Here is a 12145-nt window from a genome sequence, read left to right as displayed (position 1 = left end):
GCTGAGTTTCAACTTCTGTGCTTTTTAAATTCCTCAGCCTGCATGTCACAGATTTCCACTTTCTGCCTTTAGAGTTGGCAGTGTCCTTTCTGGCTACTGTCAGTGTTCCTGCCTCTAACAGCCTCTTTCATGCTCTCCCATTTGTTGCTTTAAATCTCCTGAAGACTGGGAAACTAGATAACCAAGCTATTTGGATTGAGTGTCAAGTCAGACTGACATGTGCCAAGTGAGCCTCAGAGGATTCTTCTAAGTTAGAACAAATGACCTCTAGTACCCTGAGACTAGCCACCGTCGTCCCACTTCTGCCCACTGCTTTGCTTCTTTATTTTTTTTCCTTTTCTTTCTCCATCATTTTTATTTGTGAAGACTGGTATTCTATGGACTTGCCAGCTAAGAGGAATTTTCCTTCCTCCCCTTGAGCAGCAAACCCACCAAAATGGTGGACCTAATCCTTAGGGTTTCAACATCCTTTTTAATTTTCACTATTTTTAGGTATTCAGTAATATATGCAAGAATCTACTTCTCTCCGTGTTCTATACAGAAGAATAGGAGAACTAGAGGAGACTTCCTTGGATAAATGGAGTTTTATTCTAAAAAGACTGATACCAAAGGCATCAAGCAGTTGAATGGCACTGCTAGCAGATCAATCAATCCTGGGTACTGACTTGATTGTGGTAATGACCTTCTTCCTTGTTTACTCACAAAGATATTCTCCCCCTTTTAAAAATTTTATCCAATTAGAATAATATTAATTGTTTCCACTTTTGGTTAAAGGGAAGCAGTGGGGAGTCAAACTACTCATTGTAAACCTAGAAAGAGTTTTGCTGGCTGTTGAGGAACACCAAAGCAAATAAGAGACTTGTATAGGAAATTTCACAAGTACAAAGCAAATGAGAGAGCAACAGCTCTCATTTCTGTCTTGAATTTGAGCACTTTGACCTTTCAAGTTGATCGCATGCTTTCAAAATGCATTAAGGAAAAGCAAGGAAGATGGAGAAACAAATTTGGAATGAAAGAGTTCTTACAGGCTGAGAATCAGGCTCTGATTTGAAGGACAATTCCTTTAACATTTTTGAAGACTGGGTCTGACACTTGGTTTTGTAGAGCCAGCTGGAGCAGCCTTTGTTATAACAGGCAATTTACCCTCTTTGATGCACATGTGATGCTGACAGGTCAGATTCAAAGGTGAGCACAAATGAGAGCACTGTCTGTTCTCCAAAAAAATAGTCATTACCACAATTTTCTACATGCTAGCAAGAGGCCAAAGACTCACCACATGTTTAAGGCTGGAAGACATTCTGATGAAAAGTGAAAAGGCCAGAAAGAATCCAGGTGGCTGAGCTCATCAAACAGATGGGCTAACAAGGAAGCTCAGAATAGGACATACTTATATAAGGGAGGCCCCTCTCTTTTTGCATTTGTGGAATAACTAGAAACCATACAGTGACTCTAAGTACAGTTCATTGAAGGTAATTTTCCACCCAGGTATATTTTAAAACTGTTTTCCACCCAAAGTGCTTATTTCACTCTGTGTCAGAATGGGTTTGAAAAACAGGCTATTCTAAAAAACTACCTTTTTAACGGGAAATACGAAGCATCAGCAGGAGTAAAAATGAGATGGTAGGCACCAAGGTGCAGAGTCAGAGATATGAACACTAGTTTCATTGTATCATTCACAAACTAGCTCTGTGAGCTCAAGCAGGGTCCTTAAACTTCTAGTCCATAATGTCTTCAATTTTAAGTGACAAGGTATGGCAATATTACTTCTAAGGTTACTTCCAACTTATTTCAAGAATCTATGATTTTCAGGAATTTTCTGAACCTGAAATCTTATGTTTATCATAATGGTGGATGTTAGGGAGAATAGCGAAGAAGAAGAAAAATCCATAGCTTATAGTAGAAAGAGCACCAGGAAGCAACAAGTATCATTTGACTTCTGTAAGCCTCAGTTTCCATTCCTTAAAAATGGATATAATAATAATGTACTTCACAGGATACTATTTCTATAAATCTTCTAATAAGTCATGCTCCAGCCCTCAAGGACCATACAGCTTATTGTTTGAGTGGGAAAGACCAATGCTGACATAGAGAACTGTGATTCTCAAATTTTAATATACATACAAATCACCTGGGTATCTTGTTAAAAATGCAGTTTCTGGGGTAGAATTCAAAGCAGATGCTACTGGTCCTCAGATAATACTTTGAGTAGAAAGGCTATAAAATAAACGTTTAAAATAAAACACCATATGATAGTTCTATGTGTGATATTTACCGCGAGTGAAAGCTTCTATTTCTTTCCACATACCTAAATCCTACCTTCCCTTCAAGACATGTTCAAGTGATATGGTTTATAAATACAGCCCTGACCACCATAGCCCTTTGTAAGCTCTTTCTTCTAAAAACCTTTGTTTTATATGTTGGCAACTGTTCTAATATTCCTGAAATGTGGGTCTGCTGGCCAGCTGCACCAGAATCACAAAGGGAGCTTTTAAAAATACAGATTCCTGGGTCCTAATCTCAGTGGCTATGGGGTCATTTGGTCAGGAAAGTAGGAGGAGGTAGGGGCAGGACAGGATTCTGGATTTTAAAAACTTTCCCGGATGATTATGATATTGGTTTTGTTTGGCACAAAGTACTAAAGAGGTGGTTCTCAGCACAGGCTGCATATTAGAATCCATCACAAAGTTTATAAAACATAGGGACTTAGGCTCCAGGCCAGCTAATTAAATAAAGTCAATTAGAGCTCCCCAGGTGGTTCTAATGTGAGCCAATGAGAACCACAGCAAGTGGTAATGAAGTATACTGGTGTGGGTAGGGACCATATCAGATTGTTTTACCGCTGTATCTCTGGTGCTTAACACAAAACTTGGCATTTAACAAATATTTGTTGAGCGAATATATGAACTAAGATAATGAGTCTTCAGACTGTAAATTATCTCCTTAATCTCTTGCCTGCCTCCCAGCAAGATTGTAAGCACTAGTGCATGGGGTTACAGTTAAGGTCTGGAGCGGATGCCTATGCTGGAATCCTGTCTCTGCCATTCACCATCTATACAACGTAAGCTCCACAACTTCTTGTCCCTCAGTTTCCCCCTTTGTGAGATAAGGATGACAACAATATTTGTGATAATAAAATAAATTGGGACACAAAAACATGTAGAAAGTGCCTGGTACAGGGAAACCGCTTACTAATTGATAGCTATTTTTACTTTGAATCACCATGCACATAGCAGTTCTTAGAGTTCTGTAATGGTCACATCAATGAACATTTTCCAGTTATTCAACCAATAGATATTTCTTTAAGTCATCTTTGTTTCAAGCACTGAGAATTGTTACTGTAGATATAGCAGCAAAAGAAAAGAAACTGAACTACTTTATAGAATTTAAAATATAGTGGGTGAGGTGTACAATGAACAAGTTATTTCAAAGTGATGAGTAATAGAAAGTTATTTTAAGTGTATCAGCTATTGTGAAGAAGAAAGGATCAGGGAGACATAGAAAGGGATGGGAAGCTATCTACTACAGTGTGTAACCGGGGCCATTAACTTAATATTAAAAGTCAGGAAAAGGTTCCTGGAAAATAAGGGATGTTCAAGTTGATTCAGATTAACAAGGAGAGGACAGAAGCTGGAGAGCATTCTAGGTAAAGGGAAGAGTGTTAATAAAAGCTCAGAATCATGAAGAGCAATGTATGCTGCAGGCACCAAAAGAAGGCAGGTGTGGCTGGTACAGAGCATAATCAAGGAAGGCTTTCAGCGATATGGGAGCTTAGGGTGGGTTTTGAAGAATGGGTAAGATTAGGAAGGGAAGGAAAAAAACAGGGGTTGAAGATAGGAAAATAAGGATGAACATAGCATTCATTCATTCATTCAGCTTCTGCAATGTGCTAGATGCTGAAGATAAGCAGTGGGTGAAAATAGAAAAGATTCCTGCCTTCATGGAATGTACATTTTGGTGGGGAGGAAGACAATAAAACAAATAAACTAAATAATTAAGTAAGATCATAAGAAGACATTATAAACAATATAAAGAAAATAAGCAAGGTGCTATAATGGGGAAAAACTAGAATGTGGGCTGGAAGGAGATATGTCTGATAGGATTAAAGAGGACCTATGGATTTCTATGTAGTGTGGTTCTATAGCAATGGACATGTCAAATTGCAATTACCCTAGAAAGCCAGGCAGATGACTTTGACATCTTATGAAACTGAGGTTGCTCATTTTAAGGCTGTCTATACTCCCTATCCTTTTTCTTTTACCTCATGATTCTTTCCCCTTCTCTACTAACAATGCAAGGCAAGTTCTTGGCTTTGTTTAGGAAATAATTCAACAGTGAGCAGGTGGTGGAAGAAAGCAGCTTTATTGAAGTGGCAGTGTTACAGCTCTGTGACTGCTCCTTGCAGAGCAGGGCTAATCCATAGGCAGTGTGCTGAGAGTAGCAGCCTATGGGTGGTTGGCAGTTGTATTTAAATACACGTTTGATGACACGCAAATAAAGGGGCAGGATATTCAGAAATTGGTGGAAAATGTATGGTAACTTCTGGTTGTTACCATGGAAATGGGTAGTAATTTCTAGGCATTGCCATGACATTTGTAAACTGTCATGGTGCTTGTATTAATCCGTTTTCACGCTGCTATAAAGAGCTACCTGAGACTGGGTAATTTATGAATAAAAAAGGTTTAAATGACTCACAGTTCTGCAGGCTTAACAGAAAGCATGACTGGGAGGCTGCAGGAAACTTTCAATCACAGTAGAAGGCCAAGGTGAAGCAACCATGTCTTACCATGGTGGAGCTGGAGAGAGAGGACGAAGGAGGAAGTGCCATGCACTTTTAAACAACCAGATCTTATGAGAACTCACCCACTATCACGAGAACAGCAAGAGGGAAGTCTGCCCCCAACACGTGGGGATTACAATTTGAGATGAGATTTGGATGGGGACACATAACCAAACCATATCAGCACTGGTGGGAGCATCCCGCACAGATGAGGAGCAAGGGCAACTGGAAGCTGCCTTCAGTGCTGCTTGCCGATTTTGGTCTGTCTTCAGTCTAGTCCAGAGAATGAGTCTTGCCGGCCTCTTCCCTTCATAATGTTCCTTTATTAGCTTCACTCTTCTTTCTTTTTCTTCCAAAAATAAGTGGAGGAGGGAAGGGAGCATCATACAGAAATCAGTGATATGACCCAGATTTGAAATCAGAAAGAAATAATTTTGAGACATAAGCTCTACTCTTTATTAGGAAAGGGATCCAAAGCTTCAGTTTCCTCATCTATAAATGGGATAATAGTATCTACATTAGCCAGAGTTCTTCAGAGGAACAGAACAAGTAGGATGTACATAGGTGATGTGCATATATACAGATAGAAATATTTTAAGGAATTGGCTCATGTGATTGTATGGGCTAGCAAGTCTAAAATATGCAGGGCAGGTAGATGGGCTGGAGACCCAAAGAAGACTTGATGTTGCAGCTCAAGTCTGAAGGTGGTCTAGAGGCAGATTGTCTTCTTCCTTGAGGGACCTCAGTCTTTCTCTCTTAACACCTTCAACTAATGGGGTGAGGTCCACCCACATTATGAAGGATAATCTGCTTTATTCAATATCTACTGATTTAAATGTTAATCACATCTAAAAAATTTCTTCACAGCAACATCTAGACTTGTATTTGACCGAGTATCTGGGCATCATAGTTTAGCCAAGTTGACACATAAAATTAACAAACTAGTCTTTTTGCTTAAAATAAAGTATGATTATTTTTTTGCTGGGTAAACTAACTTCTAAACTTACATCCCTAAAATCTATTAACCAAAGCCAAAATTGATCTTTCTAAACTCTGAATCTGATTTATGGAGTCATTCCACAAATACTACTGAGCACATCCTTTGTGACAGATACTTGATAGAGGTGGGCTACTAACATGCAATGAGTCTGTACTTGCCCCAGGGAATTTAGTCAGCTAGGGAGATGAGATTGCAAACCAGAATAGCTCCTATTTACTGAAGCCCTACTAAGTGTCAAGCACTCTGCATTAATTATGTCATTTAATCTTCACTCTGACTTTACAATGTGGCAACAAGTAAATTCTGCAGATTAAGTGGTTTGCCCAAGGAAACAAAGGCTACTAAATGCTGGAATGGGCATTTAAACCCTTGTCTGTCTGACATCAATTCCCATGTGCTCCTCTGCCTTCTGGTTACAAACAAAGACAACCCTGTAAGATAGTTGCTGTAGAAACGATTTGTAGAACATTCAGTGAGGACAGGAAAAGGCATCCCTAACTCTGCCTGGCTAAGTCAGAGATGGCTTCACAATGGTCATGATGATCTTCTGTTTGAAATCATTATGGCCTTCAAAGAGGAAAAAGCATCCAGAATATTAATTAGCAAAACACCTCACATACTGCCTGATAGTCCTGTTCACTCTATGCTTTGTGTTGAACATTCTACACTTCCTTTCCTGGTATCCTTTGCACATCTTTCTCCACACACCACTTTTCTCTTTGGCAAAATTCTATTTTTTTCTACAGCGTTATTGTGTTCTGGCTTTGGTGAGGTATAACTGATAAAATTTGCATATATTCAAGATATACACTTGATATATGTATACACTATGCAATGATTACCACAATCAAATTAAATAATACATCTTTCAACACACATAGTTGCCACTTGTGGATGAAGGGTGAAAAAGACACTTAAGATCTGCTCTATTAGCAAATGTCAAGTAAATAATACAGTCCCCATGCTATACATTAGGTCCCCAAAGTTTATACATCTTATAACTGAAAGTTTGGATTCTATAAACATCTCCCCATTTTCCTCACCCTGCATCTTCTGGTAACCACCATTCTACTTTCTGCTTCTGTTAGTTCAAATGTTTTAGATTCTACATTTAAGTAAGATCATGTAGTCTTTCTGTATCTGGCTTATTTCACTTAGTATAATGTCCTTGAAATTGATTCATATTGTCAAAATGGCAGGACTTCTTTTTAAGGCTGAATAGTGTTCCACTGTATATACAACATTTTCCTTATCCATTCATTCATTCATGAACACTTAAATTGTTTCCATTACTCAGCTATTATGAATAATGCTGCAATAAACATGGAGGGTATGTATCTCTTTCAGATACTGATTTTATTTTCTTTGGATGTATACTTAAAAGAAGGATTCTTGGATCCTGTGATTAGTTCTCATTTTAATTTTTTGAAGAATACTGTTTTCCATAATGGCTGTACTAATTTACATTCCCACCAACAGTGTACAAGGGCTCCTTTTCTCCACACCCTCACCAGCACTCCTTGCTTTTTTTTTTTTTTTTGATAGTAGACATCCTAACAAATGTAAGGTGAAATCTCGCTGTGGTTGAGATATGCATTTCCCTGAAGATTAGTGACATTGAGTCACTTTTCACATACTTCTTGGTCATTTGTATGTCTTCCTTGTAAAAACACCTATTCTGGTCCTTTGGCGATTTTTTATCATATTATTATTATTATTATTATTATTGAGACATTTCACTCTTGTTGCCCAGGCTGGAATGCAGTGGCACGATCTTGGCTCACTGCAACCTCTGCCTCCTGAGCTCAAGCAATTCTCCTGCCTCAGCCTCTCCAGTAGCTGGGATTACAGGCACCTGCCAACACACCCAGCTAATTTTGGATTTCTAGTAGAGACAGGGTTTTGCCATGTAGGTCAGGCTGGTCTCCAACTCCAGACCTCAGGTTATCCACCCACCTCCCAGAGTGCTGGGATTACAGGAGTGAGCCATCGTGCCCGGCCAGCAATTTAATTAGGTCACCTTTTTTGTTATTCATTTGTATGAGTTCTTTATACATTTTGGATGTTAATCTCTTAACAGATAAGAGGTTAATAGGTCAGATAGTGTGCAAATATTTTCTCCCAATCTGTAGATTGCCTTTTCATTTTATTATTTCATTTGCTATGTAGAAGCTTTTTAGTTTGATGTGTTCCCATTTATGTATCCGTGTGTTTGTTGCCTGTGCTTTTGGTGTTATATCCAAAAAAAAATCATTGCCAAGATCAATGTCAAACAGATTTTCCCATGTTTTCTTCTAGAAGTTTTACAGTTTCAGGTCTTATGTTTAAGTCTTTAATCCATTTCTAGTAAATTTTTGTATATGGTGTAAGATAAGGATCCAATTTCACTCTTTTACATGTCGATATCCAGTTTTCACAATGCAACTTATTGAAGAAACTATCCTTTCCCCATTGTGCATTCTTGTCACCCTTGTCAAAAATTATATTACATATATTATAACTCACATATATGTTGTATATGTGTGAGTTAATTTCTGGGCTTATTCGTTATTCTGTGTATCTATTTTCATGCCAGTGCCATACTGTTTTATTACTATGCCTTTGTAGTAGATTTTGAAATCAAGTAGTGTGATGCCTTCCAGCTTTGCTCTTCTTTCTCAAGACTACTTTGGATATTCATGGCCTTTTATGATTCCATATGAATTTCAGAATTGTTTTTTTCTATTTCTGTGAAAAACTTCACCAGAATTTTTATAGGTATTGTATTGAATTGAATTTGTGGGTTGCTTTGAGTAGTATGCACATTTTAACAATATTACTTATCCCACTCCATGAATGCAGGATATCTTTTCATTTATTTGTGACTTCAATTTCTTTCATCAATGTCATAGTTTTCAGTGTATATATTTTCAGTATATATATTATATATATTTCACTTCTTTGGTTAAACTTATTCCTAAGTATCTTATTGTTTTTAATTCTACTGAAAATTGAATTATGTTCTTAATTTCTTTTTTTGGATAGTGTGTTGTTAGTGTATAGAAATGCAACTGATATTTGTATGTTGATTTTGTATTCTGCTACTTTACTAAATTTGTTTATCAATTCTAACAGGCTTTGGTAGAGTTTTTAGGGTTTTCTGTATATACAATTATGTTATCTTAAACAGAGATAATTTAGCTTCTTTCTGATTTGGATGACTTTTATTTCTTTTTTCTTTTATAAGCTAGCTCTGGCTAAGACTTCCAATACTATGTTGAAGAGAAGTTCTGAGACTGGGCATCCTTATCTTGTTCCTGATCTTAGAGGAAAAGCTTTTCAGTTTTCACCATTGACCATGATGTTAGCTAAGGGCTTGTCATATATGACCTTTCTTATGTGAAGTAGAGTCTTTCTATACCTAATTTTTTTATCATAAAAAAAGATGTTGAATTTTGTCAAATACTTATTCTGCATCTATTGAGATAATTATATGATTTTTATAATTTGTTCTGTTTATGTGCTGTCACATTGATCAATTTGCATATATTGAAACTTCCTTACACCCTAGCAATGAATGCCACTTGATTGTGGCATTTGATCTTTTTAATGTGCTGTTGAAGACAGCTTGCTAGTATTTTATTTTTGCACATTTCTCGTAAGTTTTGATATGTTGTGGTTCCCTCTTAATTTGTCTCAAGATAATTTTTGTTTCCCTTTTGATTTCTTCTTTGACCCATTGGTTGTTCAAGAGTGTATTATTTAATTTCCAGATATTTGTAAATGTTCTAAGATTCTTTGGTATTTATTTCTAGTTTCATACCATTGTGGATAGAAAAAAATACTTGATATGATTTTAATCTTCTTATCTTTTTTAAGACTTGTTTTGTGTCCCAACAGATGATCTCTATCCTGGATAATTTTTTCATGTGTGCTTGAAAAAAATGTGTACTCTGCTGCTGTTAGATGGAATGTTCTGTGTATGTCTGTTAGGCCCATTTAGCCTGTATTGTTATTCAAGTCTGCTGTTTCCTTATATTTTATTTTCATCATAATTTGGATTTTTTAACTTTTATGAGTACATAGTAGGTGTATATATTTATGGGGTAAATGAAATGTTTTTATATACACACTTAATGCATTGCATAATACTAACACCATGGAAGATGGGGTATCCATCCCCTCAAGCATTCTTTGTGTTACAAACAATCCAATTATACTCTTTGAGTTATTTAATTAATTAATTTTTTGAGACAGTCTCACTCTGTTGCCTAAGCTGGAGTGCAGTGGTGCGATCTCAGCTCACTGCAACCTCCACTTCCCGGGTTCAAGTGATCCGCCTGCTTCAGCCTCCCGAGCAGCTGGGACTACAGGCATGTGCCACCAACCCCAGCTAATTTTTGTACTTTTAGTAGAGACGGGATTTTGCCATGTTGGCCAGGCTGGTCTCAAACTCCTGACCTCAAGTGATCTGCCAGCCTCAGCCTCCCAAAGTGCTGAGAATACAGGTGTGAGCCACTGCACCTGGCATATTTTAGTTATCTGAAAATATACAATTAAATTATTATTAACTATAGTCACCCTATTGTGCTATATGATACTAGGCCTTATTCACTAATTTTAACTTTCATACCCATTAACCATCCCCTCCTCCCACATATACACCATCCCGCAACTACCCTTCTCAGCCTCTGGTAATCAACCTTCTATTATCTATCTTCATGGATTCAATTGTTTTGATTTTTAGATCTCATAAACAAGTGAGAACATGCAGAATATGTTTTTCTGTCCTTGGCTTGTTTCATTTAACATAATATCCTCTAGTTCTATCTGTGTTGTTGCAAATGAGTGAATATCATTCTTTTTATGGCTGAATAGTACTCCATTGTATATAAGTACCACATTTTCCTTATCCACCCATCTGTTGATGGACACTTAGGTTGCTTCCAATTCTTGGCTATTGTGAACAGAGCTACAACAAATTTGGGAGTGCAGATATCTCTTTGATATCTTGATTTCCTTTCTTGGAGTATATACCCAGCAGTGGGATGACTGGATAGTATGATATCTCTATTTTTAGTTTTTTAAGGAACCTCTGAAATATTCTTCATAGTGGTTGTGGTAATTTACTTTCCCACAAACAATGTACAGCGGTTCCCTTTTCTCCACATTCTTGACAGCATTTGTTATTGCCTATCTTTTGGATATAAGCCATTTTAACTGGGGTGAGATAATATCTCACTGTAGTTTTGATTTGCATTCCTCTGATGGTCAAAAAAAATGTGGAATGCTTCATGAGTTTGCATGTCATCTTTGTGCAGGGTCCATGCTAGTCTCTGTATCATTCAATTTTAATATATGTGATGCCAAAGTGAGCACTGCCGTTTCCTTATGGATTTTCTGTCTGTATGATCCATTCATTGTTGAAAGTGGGATGTTGACATCTGCTACTATTATTGTATTCTTACTATTGTCTATTTCTTCCTTTAGTTATGTTAATATTTTCCTGATATATTTAAGTGTTTTCATGTTGGGTGTATATGTAGTTACAATTGTATCCTTTTAGTAAATTGATGCCTTCATCATTATATAATGACCTTCTTTGTCTCTTATGACAGTTTTTGATTTAAAGTCTATTTTGAATTATACAAGAATAGGTACCTCTGCTCTCTTGGGTTTTTTTTTTTTTGTATGAAATATTTTTTTTTCTATCCCTTTGCTATCATCCTATTTGTCTCCTTAAGACTAAAGTGAGTTGCTTCTAGGCAGTATATTGTTGGAGCTTGCTTTTTAATCCATGTAGTCACTCTGTGTCTTCTGATTAAAGAATTTAATTTATTTACATTTAATGTAATTATTGAGAGAAATAATTTATTATTGTCATTTTTAATTGTTTTCTGATTGTTTTGCAATGTCTTTATTTCTTTCTTTCACTCTTGTTATCTTCCCTTGTGATTTGTTGACACTTTGTGGTGGTATGCTTTCATTTCTTTCCTCTGTCTTTTGTGTATCTACCAGAGTTTCTTTTTCTTTGTAGTTGGCATAGACCTTACATAAAACATCTTATAGTTATAACATTCTACTTAAAACTGATAACACCTTGAATTCAACTGCACTTAAAGCTTCACTTTTTCCTCTCCCTCACATATTTTATGCTATTGATGTCATACTTTGCATTTTTTATATTGTGTATCTATTAAAAATTATTGGAACTATAGTCATTTTTAATACTTTGGCCTTTTAACTTTTATTCTAGAGTTAAAAGTGACTTACATATCATCATTACAGCATCAGAATATTCTGATTTTAACTATATATTTACCTTTACCAGTAAATTTTCCACTTTCTTGTGTTTCATGTTGTTACTTAGCAAACTTTCATTTCAATGA

At 36.5% G+C, this 12145-nt stretch overlaps 1 non-coding gene across 1 annotated transcript; it reads right to left on the bottom strand.

Moving 5' to 3' along the window:
* Nucleotides 1-11032: 11032 nt before the first annotated feature.
* LOC112441224 (U6 spliceosomal RNA) lies at nt 11033-11135 on the bottom strand. Its single transcript, XR_003029171.1, has one exon. It is a non-coding gene; the product is annotated as a U6 spliceosomal RNA (small nuclear RNA).
* Between the last annotated feature and the right edge of the window lie 1010 nt (nt 11136-12145).

The sequence above is a fragment of the Pan paniscus genome, chromosome 9 (genome assembly GCF_029289425.2).
Source record: "Pan paniscus chromosome 9, NHGRI_mPanPan1-v2.0_pri, whole genome shotgun sequence".
In the NCBI taxonomy this organism is placed as follows: domain Eukaryota; kingdom Metazoa; phylum Chordata; class Mammalia; order Primates; family Hominidae; genus Pan; species Pan paniscus.
The sequence above is the reverse complement of the archived record's forward strand: the minus strand, read 5'-3'. Positions and strand labels throughout refer to the sequence as shown.